At 35.4% G+C, this 13223-nt stretch overlaps 1 protein-coding gene across 2 annotated transcripts in view; it reads right to left on the reverse strand.

The window, feature by feature from the left end:
- Window positions 1-12384, reverse strand: part of LOC133532120 (homeotic protein distal-less) — a 140395-nt gene extending 128011 nt beyond the window's left edge. For both annotated transcript variants that reach the window (XM_061870648.1, XM_061870647.1), the window contains exon 1: window positions 11863-12384. The gene's annotated coding sequence lies outside the window, so the exon portion shown is untranslated. The remainder of the gene's footprint in view (window positions 1-11862) is intronic.
- Between the last annotated feature and the right edge of the window lie 839 nt (window positions 12385-13223).

The following is a 13223-nucleotide window of genomic DNA, read 5'->3' on the forward strand; positions in this document are numbered from 1 at the left end:
AAATACGCCAAATTGAAAAACTGTAGGCGCGAAGGGTTGAAGTCCCATAGAAAATTTAAATTTCGCGCCTTTTTCTAATGACAAAGTGGATGTGTTTGAGTATAAACGGGTGTATTTAGAGACCGCACTAACATTAATCATATAAAAAGTATAATAATGAGTTTGGTTATTAATCTGTTGTAAAGAAAACTTTTTTTACTTCCAAAGCATATCACCTAGTCTAAGTCTAAGGTATGCACCGAATCGAATAAAAGAAAGTGTTATTACAAACGTAATATAGAAACTTGACATTAATTATGTCATTGCAATGCCATGCAGTTATCTTGTAAACGTTTCATTTCAAAAATATATATTTCAGTTACCACAGAACCACCCATAAGTCTAAAAAACATTAAATTTCTCATCGGCATAAAACATCCAATGCCTGAGTCCCAAAAAAAACTGCTCTTTGAAAATGTCGCGAAAATGGCGGGAGATATGACATTTCACATCGCCGTCCGTCAAAGTGCCGCCATCTTGGCGTATTACTCGTATTAGCCGTATAAGGCACAGGTAATTATTTTAATTATTGACGGCTGTTCGATTGAGTTGTCTTCATAATCTTGCAATAACTAATGTTTGTGAGGTATTTTAGTTCGAGTAAATGTATTACGAAGAATAGTAATTGAGTTTTGATTAGCATATTGTATTGCGAAGTTTTGGTTACGTGTCTATAAAGGTGTTTAAGAAGGGTTTGTATTTTATGAGCATTATAACAAAACTAAGATTTATTAATTATTTATTAAATTATGTTCTGTTCCTTTCTCATCTTATTAAAGGTTAGCTGGAAGAAATCCCTTTTAGGGACAAGTTCGCCTTTGTACATACTTATTTTTTAAACGTTGTTTCGTCTCTTTTGTGTGAATGTGTTGACAACATATACATACATGCATGCAGTTCAAAGCAATTGTTTTTCATGATATCCGAAATCATTGACTCTTTAACTGACAATTCAGCCAATTTTAGCGCTATATTTGCCATTTTCCATCGTATATTTATTCTCTCAATTCTTTTCTCAAACTTAAACAGCTTAGCACGGAGATACTAAGGATAATTTAATATTTTTAGGATTTGCAAGCGCTGAAGTTTAAAAACCAGACATGCCGTTAAAATTGCCCGACATTTTGACAAATAAAAACCTAAATTAATGTGTTTAGCTTATTAGCTGTTACTATGCAAAAGCCAAAAATTGGTGAAAAGAGTTCCCGGAAGACACTGTAAATAGGTAGCTTATTTAGTTAGTTGTGAGCAGATATATGGATACCTGATTTCTGAAATAAATATTTTAATTTTCATATTATTTTTTCATTACCACATTGGACCCGGGTAAGTCCTTAAACTACGTCCAAAAGAGAGGTATAGGCATTGTGAATGTCATCTCGCTTTGTGTGGTAGGGCACAGCCAGTGGATGTCATTCCAGATCTAGAGCGGAGCCCAACTGGGGAAGTACCTCCACCTTACAGAAAACAGCAGCCCAATAACACTAGACCCAATTCATAGTGTTGTGTTCCTGCCGGTGAGTAAGGTTGCCAGAACTCAACGAGGGGGGAGCGGGTTTAGGGTCGGCAACGCGCATGTAACTCCTCTAGAGTTGCAGGCGTACATAGGCTGCTTACCATCAGGCGGGCGCCTTATTATCTGTTTTAGATGCCCACAAATATACGAGACAATCATTGAGAAACCCCAATAGAAGAAGACGTCAAGTATTATCATTATTATAGAGACATCTTATTTTTATATATTATATATATCGTTGTCTAAGTACCCTCAACACAAGCCTTATTGAGCTTACTGTGGGACTTAGTCAATTTGTGTAATAATGTCCTATATATATTTATAAAAAAAAGAAAAAAATATTTTTATAAAAAAAAATATCTATTTTTGACAAAAAAATCTAAATTAAAGTATTTTTAAGTTATTTAGCTAATGCCGGTCAAACAACTTCGTCATAATAAAAAGACGCGACGTTAAAAAAAAATCTATGGGACTTAGGTACTCTTCGCGCCTACATTTGTTAAATTTGCCACTTTTTTCTACTGACGAATATGGCTTGACAGACTATTATTCAGCAAAGTTTATACCCAAAATAAGCAAAAATATAATTTAAAAGCCTTATCACTCTGCATCCTCGCGTTGTTCCAGCTTTTTTGCCACGGCTCATGAGAGTCTGGGGTCCGCTTGCCAACTAATCCCAAGAATTGGAGTAGACACTAGTTTTTACGAAAGCGACTGTCATCTAACCTATCAACCATTAGCCCTGTTTCGTCACGATGTTTTCTGGCAAAAGCGACTGGTAAATATCAAATGATATTTCGTACATAAGTTCCGAAATACTCATTAGTATGAGCCGGGGTTGGAACCCCCGATCTCCGAAATGAACGTTGCACGCTCTTACCGCTAAGCCATCAGCTCTTCTAAAAGCCTTTTTTTCACACCGTCACACGAAAATACGAACCAATCATTTGGAAACCCCAATAGAAGAAGACGTCAAATATTATCATTAGTTATGATAGTTATCTATATGTCAGTGTACAGTTGATGGACTATTGAGCTGTAGAGTGATGTTTGGGCTAGCTTTGCTCATGACTTTTGCTTACATTTATACATTTTGACAAGCTTCTATTTATTTATTTAATCTTTATTGCACAAAAGAAAACCTTATAGTACAAAAGGCGGACTTGATGCCATGAGGCATTTTCTACCAGTCAACCTTTAGGCAAAGCAGAGAGATTGTGGGCGATGCTACTTTAACAACAACAACCAAATATAATATAATAACATTCCATACATACATATAAATATACATACTCATATACTTATTACTTATATTACGTATAATATATACATAAATATCGACAAAACATATAGAGCTTACCCATACATTATTATTATTTAGTTTCACCTGTCCGATGGTCTGTCTGTCTGTAATCAATATCTTGCGAGTTAAATTTTACCCACTTCTCGGTTTCCGATGAAGCTAAAAATTGCATTTATATGTACCTAAGTCGGGTGATAATGCAATATTATGGTACCATCGAGCTGATCTGATGATGGAGACAGGAGGTGGCCGTACGAACTCTGTGAAACAACGCAACGTAATTGTGTTTGAGATTGTAACAATTTTATCGACTTGTATTAGTTGAATGTGGAAAGAAAAGTAATACAAAATGAAATTTTTCCCACAAACTTATCATGGATCAAACCCATTATAGAGGCCAAGAGACACAAAAATCGATATTTCGTTATCTGAACCCCTAGTGTAAATTTATTCGACAGCGTGACGCGACTAACGCGTTTGCGTTAGTCTCATTTTGTATGGGATTTAGAAACAGAGCGCCAAGCGGGACGTTTTGGAAAATCAAAATTCCATACGAAATGCGACTTAACGCAAACGCGTAGGTGACGTTACGCCATCGAATAAATTTACACTAGAGGTACAGTCTCCCTATTTTTCGAATATGCAAGAGGAATAGCTCTCTATCCTACCTTATAATGAAACGATATTACTGTTTCGTAGTAGGCCCTCAGATTCACTTCAGTAAATAATACACACTATATTATTCTGTTTTTTTACTCACAACACACACACACACGCGCACACACACACACACACACTCTCTTAGCTTGCAATTTTGTTACTTAGTTCTTTAGTTTTAGTTCTTAAGATACTCAATGTAGTGTTATACTCAAATCATATTAAAATGTTCTAATTAGTTACCAATTGGAAGAGCGAGACTTTCTGACACAGGTTCTATATACCTACTAGAAGGTCTCAACCCCTTGTATTATTGTATCATTTTATATTGAATGAAATAAACTTTATTTATTTATTTATTTTTTATTCCGTAGTATAAAATGACATTTCATGTGGTACTAAGAAATGTCATGTCTTACGTATGAAACGTCATTTTAGTCTACGGAATAAAGAAACAGACCTTAGTTAACGATATCATGATTTTCTTAGTTGTCTTTTTCTTCTGTTATCCGCCTGTAAAAACGCCACATGAAAGAGTAGATTGTTAACCAAGGGATGGAAGGCACCCATTTCTGTCGAGGTCCTTTGGCGCTCGAACGCAGTGAGTTTTCTTCACTTTACTTTTCATTTCGAATACGAGGATAGTAAAAAGCATGTGCATTTAAAAAATACGGCTAAGTATAAACTTCAGTAGTATTTCTTGAGGGTACTTTCAATTAACATTTTAGATAAAATTATCGCTATTTATGGAATGGGGAGTTAATGATCAGAATAGATATTATTACAACAAATCCATATAAAACCAAAATTTAAATTGCTTACCTTAAAAAAAAACGGAGGTTATAAAGTACAGTGCTCTAGAGCAGAAACATATCATTTAACTTTAATAGCCATTAGCATTAGTCATTATTGATTAGCTTTTCGGTGAAGGACATCGTGAGAAAAACTACGAGTCTGAGAACATCTGCGGAGAATATCAAAGATGTATTTGAAGTCCCCAATCCGCAGTAGGCTAGCGTGGAGACTATAGCCCAGACCCTCTAGCGCATGAGAGAAGGCCTGTGCCCAGCAGTGGGACGTATATAGGCTTAATTATTATTTTTATTAACTTTACTTCTTCTTATGAAGCTAAGATGCCAACATTTTGCATGAGAAATATTTATTCTCCGTTTTAGAGACAGTGCCGCCTTTAATTCTTAATATTTCTACTCCATGTTGTTCTATATAAATTTTCCTCTATTCTATTTCTCACGAATTTTATTACTAATAATAACACAGACAAAATTAGAGCCTGTCTATGACCTGACAAACAACAATATTTGTCACCACAATCGTTAATTAAACGACAAATCTGACATGTTTGTCGTTTATCAGTAGCTGCTATAACCGAACATTAATATTTAACGCGCGTTTAATATCAAAAGATAGGGTTAACGTATACATTAGTAATTATTATCGATTTGTATGTGAACTTTTGCTGGAAAGCTGTGTTTTAGAATAATTGGTGTAGCGGTTATGAAATTGAATGGGTTTGCATTTTAAAAAACGTTTAAGCTTTTGTTTAAGTGGTTTTGTTCTTTAAATTTACCTTTTAAAGGAATATTATATTATGCCGATGAGAACGTTCTCGTTTCTGAGAATTCCTTTCCGGAGAAATTTCCAACTTTCTCGAGAACGTTCGCTTATTAACATAAATGAAATATGAACAATCTTTTTTTTTAACGGAATGACATATTTACTTTTTTTTAATACGTATAAATACCTTTTGCCTCAAATAACTTGTGATTTTGAAATGGAGGCGGAACATTTTTTTAATTTCAAGCACTCGAATGTGATCATAAATTTAAAAATTGGTGATTAAATTGTGTACGCGCGGACGCTAGATGAGATCGACGCCAATTTTTGTCCATGTCAAATCGCTCGATGTGATCATCCTGTCTGGACGGGCCTTTACGTCTAACCTGTCAGTTGCCGCCTTTTATAAGATCTCTTACAAGAAGACATTTTAAAATCGGCCATATATTTTTTAACCCCAAGGAAAACGGCGCGGCTTGCATTTCTAATTACTGTAGCAAAAAAGGTATGACTTTACATGTTGAGGCTATAACATTTTATTGGTAAGCGTATATACTAGGTATTTTTATTGAAATGTACCTGGTATATTTACAAAAGTATGAGGATTCCATGATATTAATGGATTAAAGGATCAGTTTCAGTTGTATGCCTCTGGGTAAAAGGGTTGGTTTTATTAAGTTTTGTGGATAGGTAATGTTAAATGTCTATGAGTACTGAGACACGAATGCTATACTCTGCCAAGCCACTTTTTTCAGTAGAAAAAAGCGGCAAATTAGTAAAATTTTCACGCGACTGATCCTTTTATATTATATTATAGGACATTATTACACAAATTGACTAAGTCCCACAGTAAGCTCAATAAGGCTTGTGTTGAGGGTACTTAGACAACGATATATATAACATATAAATATTTATAAATACTTAAATACATAGAAAACACCCATGACTCAGGAACAAAAATCCATGCTCATCACACGAATAAATGCCCTTACCAGGATTTGAACCCGGGACCATCGGCGTCGTAGGCAGGGTCACTACCCACTAGGTCAGACCGGTCGTCCAAACGGGTCGTCTTTTACTGACAAAATTAGGTTTTCGGAGTAAAAAGCGCCTTAATTTATACTGACCTCTGTGCTATTTCATTGTTAAAAAAAGCTTAAAGTCGATTTAAATTCAATGCAAGTAGAAAAAGGCGACAAATTAGTAAAATTTTGACGCGACAGATCGTTCTGCCATACAAGTTATGAATTTCGCGCGTCTTTTTACTGACAAAATTAGCTTTTGGGAGTAATAAGCCTCTTAATTTATACTGAGCTCGCTACTGCAAATTTCATAGTTTAAAAAAAAACATAAATTCGTCTTATTCTTAAAATCTTTAGGTGTTTAAATACTCTCACTTTGCAGATCTTAGACTACGTAATACTTAGTCTCTCATTTCAATATACTGTACCTACTGTTTTTATGTAAAAAGGTGTTTTAAAAAGGTGGTTTTTGTGCTAGTTTCCAGTAAATGACATCGTGCGGTCAGTTCTACTGTTAATGACTTCAGTTTAATAGGGAGAGTGCATGAACTGTAGGAGGCAGCACAGGAGCCGTCAGATTTTTGACGCGAGGCGTAAATGTGATGTTTATTGTTCCGATGTAGCCCACAAGATGGCAGAACCTACTATGCACAAGAAAACTCGTGACGTGTAAATGTATATGTTTATGGTTCCGATTCAGGCCACAAGATGGCAGACCCTCCAACGCGCACGGTGCCTATGGTGTCATTTACTGGGATAGTGGTCGCGCTTGGACACAAATACAGCGAGCAATATTAAAATTAACATTATTGTTACATTATCGTTATTATAAGTTATGATTGATCTATTCGTATTGTATTCTCTTGCATTGTTAAGCAAAATTGTAACACAACAATAAGAAATGAAAGCCTGCACGGTAGTCTTATTAAAACTTATAACTATTATAGGTAAAGGTCAAGAATACTTGAGCTGCATTGTGCAGAAATTAGTATTATTAAGTAGTTTATCTTATAGTAAGTAGATTGTCACAGAAAACTTTGTAGACACAGTAAATTTACTGCCATCTTTCGACACATAATTAAAACTTTTAGAACGCCATTTAACTATGATCCTTATTCTTTGACTGATATGTGTTGTATTTGTTAAATATCAAAAAGTGGCGCCATCTAATAGATCAAAGACATAGTTACGGCATAGTTTCGAGCAATGGCGCCACAACCTTTAGCCGATGTCCGGTAAGATGGCGGCACTTTTTGATATTTAATAAAAACACATACCTATCAGTGAAAGATTAAGGATCAAATTCAAATGGCGTTCTGAAAGTTTTAATCATGAGTCGAAAGATGGCGGTAAATTTACTGTGGCTACAAAATTTTCTTTCATAATCCATCTCTATTTCAAATTATCTTTGCTTGTTGCAATATTTGAAAAAAAAAAATTTTTTTTTGGGTACTTAACTTCTTTAAAAAGGTAAGTTTTTATTATGTTATAGCAAACGAGAAGACGACGAGCGTGATGGGAAGCAGTTATCGACGCCCATGGACATAAGCAACATCAGAGGAGCCAGTTATACGTTGACAACCTTTGAGAACCCTAAAAACCTGCTTCTTGAAGAACCCCATGTCATAGCGCAAGGGAAACACCTCAGAAGGTAGCTCATTCCACAACTTGCACGTTCTGGGCAAAAACGGGATAGATGCCCACATGTTCTTGATTTTCCACGTTTTGAGGAAGTGAGGACAATGTGTGTGAATATCATGCCCCCGCCAGACAAAGAATGAAGGACTTTGGGGCAGGCTATCTGGAAGCAAAGGCATTCAAAAGGCTACCCATGAGCTCCATCATTCGGGATATGGAGATGGTCGAAAAAACTCTTCAGTAGCCTGACGGTTCCTAAGGGGGCAACTGCACAAAAGATACCTACGGGTCAAAGTGTATCCGCAAGGTCCCCCGAAAATCATAAGATAAGATAAGCAAAGGCATTCAAAAGGCTACCCATGAGCTCCATCATCCGGGATATGGAGATGGTCGAAAAAGCTCTTGAGTAGCTGACGGTTCCTAAGGGGACACCTGCACAAAAGATACCTACGGGTCAAAGTGTATCCGCAAGGTCCCCCGAAAATCATAAGATAAGATAAATGAGGATGATCTTTGTTTCGAGCACTTTTAAATATGTTTAATGATCTCCTGGCCTCCTCAGTGGTGACCTTGACTATAAAGCAGGAGGTCCCGGGTTCAAATCCGGTAAGGGCTTTTACTTGTGTTCATCACATATATTTGTTCCTGGGGTAGATTTTAGTATTTTTCTATATCTATATATCGTCGGCAAGTACCCACAACACAAACCTTATTGACTTTACTGTGGGGCTTAGTCAATTTGTGTAAGAATGTTCTATATTTATTTATTTGCCCCTCTTTCTAACTTATCCCAACGCACCTTCAATAATTTCTTAATTTAAATTATTTACTACGGTGTAGAGGTAATGTCGTAAACCTTAAAAAATATAAATTACAGCTTTTAAAATCCTCGTTTTTCTAACAAGATCCCTTTTCGAAATGGCAACATCCGTTTCACGTAATTTCACATTGGTTATCTCTTTCGTATCGATAGCAAAAGAAAGAGACCATAAGCAAGTAAGCCTACGTGAATTGCTACCCGTGTTACGGTCTAGGTTTCATTTCTAGTGCTTAGGCAGCCTAGGGCATTTTCCACGGCTGCTGGCTCGCTTCGCTACACAAGTTTCATTCCAATTTTCACTTTAATTATATATTACATACAGACAATTTTTTTTCACGTAGTAAAGATAAAAGATATTCGTGACGATGACAAAATATGTACGAACATGTACAGACAACAAAAGCAAAAGAAGAAAAAATCATAAAGTGTGCATCACGAAATGGACCCCACACACCAGCGCTGGTCTTCCGTAGGGCCCATTCGGTGCCACGACAGACAACATATAAAGATACATATTAAAAAATTCCAAAAAAAATCAAGAAGAATAATTACGGAAAGAAACAAAACAAAAATATACAAGTAATAATATAATTAGTATATTTTTTTTAATCATATTACGAATTTACTAAGATTTTGTCTGTGTAGGTATTCTGTCTGAATTTTCAGCTATTTTTTTTTCGAGAAAGATGTCTTTTGTTCTACACAGCACAACCGAGGTTTTGAGTATTGGGTTTGAACCCACGTTTTTTACCACATACATATAAAAGGTTGATATATTCTTATTAATATGATTATTATAATAATGAAAATATAAACCAGTTTACGACTACGACTGAACCGGAATAAATAAATGTTGCTACAGCTCAAATCTTTTTAGTTCAAGTAGGTGTACAAGTAATTAGCTATATATCTTTAATTAAGGAAACTGTAGATTTAATTTTATTACCATACACCTATTTCTGACGAACTTTAAATGTATCTAATACAACCGTTTGTTTCTTAGTTACAAATAAATAGACAAATAAATAAGGAAATTCCTCCATGTGAATATTGTTACGTTTGGACGTAATTTTGAATAACCATAGGTATTTTTGGAAGTAAAGAACGATAAACGATTTATAGTCAATTTTGTAGAGGAAGGAGGAATAAATTTAAAAAAAATTGCGCCTTACTGAAAAATTATTAAGTAAGGCGCTCGGTATTCCGGCGCTCGCCAATCCGACACGTCCAGTAATCCGGCAATTATTGGCTTAGGTTACTCGCTCTATAATCCGGCCGTTCTCACAGCCCAACGCCTGATTACAGAGCTGTTGCATTTGATATGTACCTATATAGAATTTATTTTCTATTTCTTCAGTTACGCGGAAAAATCTGGTTTCGAACTTTCGATCGGACATTACTGTTAGGTACTAAATATCTATACACCTAGCTAATATGTAGAACGAAGTCTCCCGCCGCGTCTGTCTGTATGTACGCAATAAACTCAAAAAGTACTGAACGGATTTTCATGCGGTTATTACCTATCAATAGAGTGATTCTTGGGGAAGGTTTAGGTGTATAATTTGTTAAGATTTTGTGTAACGCGAGCGAAACCAGGGTGGGTCACTAGTGTACTATGATTATTTTTGAACTGATTTATTATTGAATTAGGGAAATCGTGAATTAGTGAAATAGTAGGTATGTTAACGGCACCACTCATGGGATATATAAGATAATTTTGGAGTATTTTTGATATTTCACCGACACCTGTAAATTTCTACCGCTTTATGCTTTAAAAGTCGAATGTCCTATTTTGTCTTTGATGTTTTTTATGTATTTAGTCAAAGCTGCTGGAATTGGTTTCAATATTATTAACAAATAAAAACTTTGTTTTTTGCTCCAGTCATGGGATCCATAGCCCCATTCATTTTTAAACCAATAAATATCAATGAAAAATTAAACTTAAGCAGCTCTATTGCTATTGTTTATGGTAAAATGTTGCCAGAGTTAAAAAACTGATGGTAAATACTTGTTTTACAGAATTTTTCTATACCATCCCATTACTGGTGCCAGTCCCATGATGGGGTGTTTACTATAGAACATTAATAGTGCCTTATTTTATTATAATATGTTTTACCGGCATCTATTATCAATGTTTAAGTTTTAATATAATAATTAACATCAGATGTTCTCTAGTTTAAAGTTAAGTATTCACACTGCGATATTAATAATTAGGGTCAAACGGGGCATGTTGGCCATGAGAAAAAAATGTCCAACTTAATTTTAAATCTTATTGGTATCTTATTAGCCAAATCAGATTTTTTTCTACTTTCATTCACATTGCATCTTTCTAGATGATAATAAAAATTATCATTAATCGCCTCATGGTAATCATGCAGTGATTTATAATGATCGTTTCTCACCTTTAATGATTCATAATCATGATTGATTATTTCTCATTTTTCTGCGTTCGTCTGCGTCTCGGGCCTCAAACCGTCTCCATACCAAATTTTATCTAAAGCGGTTTAGGCGTGAAGAGGTGACAGAAAGACAGAGTTACTTTGGCAGTTATAATATTAGTAGGGATTAATCTGTGGTGGATTCGAACTTTAAGATACGTTAAATATTAGGTCTAGATACAATATGGATCAGATATGTCAGTGCCAAAAGTGACGTTTCTTCAAACAAAAACGTCACTTTCGGTATCGTATCTAGACCTGATATTTGACGTATCTTAAAGTTACAATCGGGTCGTAAGACGCAGTAAAATAGCATTGTAACTTGATTTTGCTTTATAATTAATGCAATATGTACATAGGTTGGTGAGACTAGGTATTTCCTGTATCTGGTTTTTCCTATATTATACCTAGGTACCTAATATTGTATGTATTTGAATATCTAGATTTTTCTAGTTGTATTTTAGATTCACTTGAACTGTATAACGTATTATGAAATATAAATAGTTAGCTTAATTTAAAATTCAGTTTTAGGTATGTGGAAATTATTGTCTGCGCTTTTTTATAATTGTAGAGTAATTTTCAAATTTTTATGTTAAAGAGAAGGTAGGTAGATAACGTCTTAATTTATTTTTAAATAACTTAATTTCTTGTCCGTGTTTGCTAAGGATATTGACGGAACGTTGAGTCATATTTTTAATTTTTTTTTAAGAATGTTTTTTTTTCTGCTTTATTCAGCACAACCGAGGTTTGAATCCAAGATTTTTGATCACCAACACATAATAAAAGTTTTAAGCCAAATCAGTATAGGTTTACTTCTAATAAAAACTAATACTAGTCATAGTCTAGGTACTCACGGAAAAATCGAAAAATCAGACGGCACACAGCATCACTTTTCCACAATAATTTTATAACACAGTCACACAGAATTGTTCTAAATCCCGAACACACTGTTTGTGAACACAGAAAAAACCGTTAAAAATCCGATTCGGAAAAAGTGAAACGTCGAAAAACACGTTTGGAAATCGAAGAGGTCACGGTTCAGAGATGGTTATTGGTTAATCGTCGGCAATCAAGATGAACGGGACGGCGATAATTACTTTTAATCGCATCACTATTATGTGGCACGTGTCATTTTTACCGATTTTTCAAGCGCGAATCGCAAATTGGCGATTTTCTCGAACTGTCACGTCACTGATGTCATTTTCGTTCACAACACTAACCGCACTAAACAAAACTGATAACAGTGATCAACTCGGAAAAAAAGCGACACTGAAAAAAAAACCCGCGCACACAAGCGCAAAATTCTGCCCAATTAAAGATAATGTTTGTAGATATTTTAATAGCGTTCCCCTCCGTGGAAACCCGACACAACCAACTCCCGTTGAATTTAAACACTTAATGATCGGTTGGCTCAAATTGTGCGAGAGGCGACGCGCCCAGCGTAGCTCTGTCTCGCTCTATTTAGTACCGATCTACGCCACATGTATGGAGGCGCTGGCGCTAGCGTCGCGCGGAAGGCGTGGCCTATTTGGAGGAGGAATGATCAAGGGGCGCGGCTTGCTTTTGATTGGTGGAGGGTAGTAACGAGATTTTTTTCGTTAGTACGTGAGACGCGAGCCGGTTGGTACTATCCCATCGATCGTCTCCTAGGGTTGCCATTATATGTTTTTTATGGTATTTTTTGGCGGTGTTCGGCTTTACTAACCTGTTCTCTTGGCCACGCCCAGTTTTAGTCCGTACGTGAGCCAGAAAGTAAGAGAACTCGAAGCTGTAGGCTTTATTTTTTTTTTACGTGTGTTTTTTTAGTGGCGGTTTCTTTGATTTTAGTGCTTGAGTCGATGAACTTTGGATTGTGATTTTAATGTCATTTGGGAGTGTGAAGTCAAGTGCATCAACATTTTTTTAACCTAAGATTTATTTTAGGATCCTAATATATGCAGTGTGATAAATAATACCTACCAAAAAGACGGTATAAAGTTTGTCTTTGTTTGTTGTGTAACTTTTTTATATATCTCGGTCCTTGTCTCTTATTGACTGTATTTTACCTAAAGGTATTTCTGTAGACAATTTCGGTGTGATTATCCATAAAATGGGAAAAGTCAACTGAGCAAAAAATCCATCTATACTCTTTGTAGTGTTTTTTTTTTTTCAGTGGTCTATTTCTCCCTTATGGGCAACCATCCCGGTCTTACCCTGAGCAGTAGAAGTTTATTCA

The sequence above is a fragment of the Cydia pomonella genome, chromosome 26, assembly GCF_033807575.1.
Source record: "Cydia pomonella isolate Wapato2018A chromosome 26, ilCydPomo1, whole genome shotgun sequence".
Classification (NCBI taxonomy): Eukaryota; Metazoa; Arthropoda; class Insecta; order Lepidoptera; family Tortricidae; genus Cydia; species Cydia pomonella.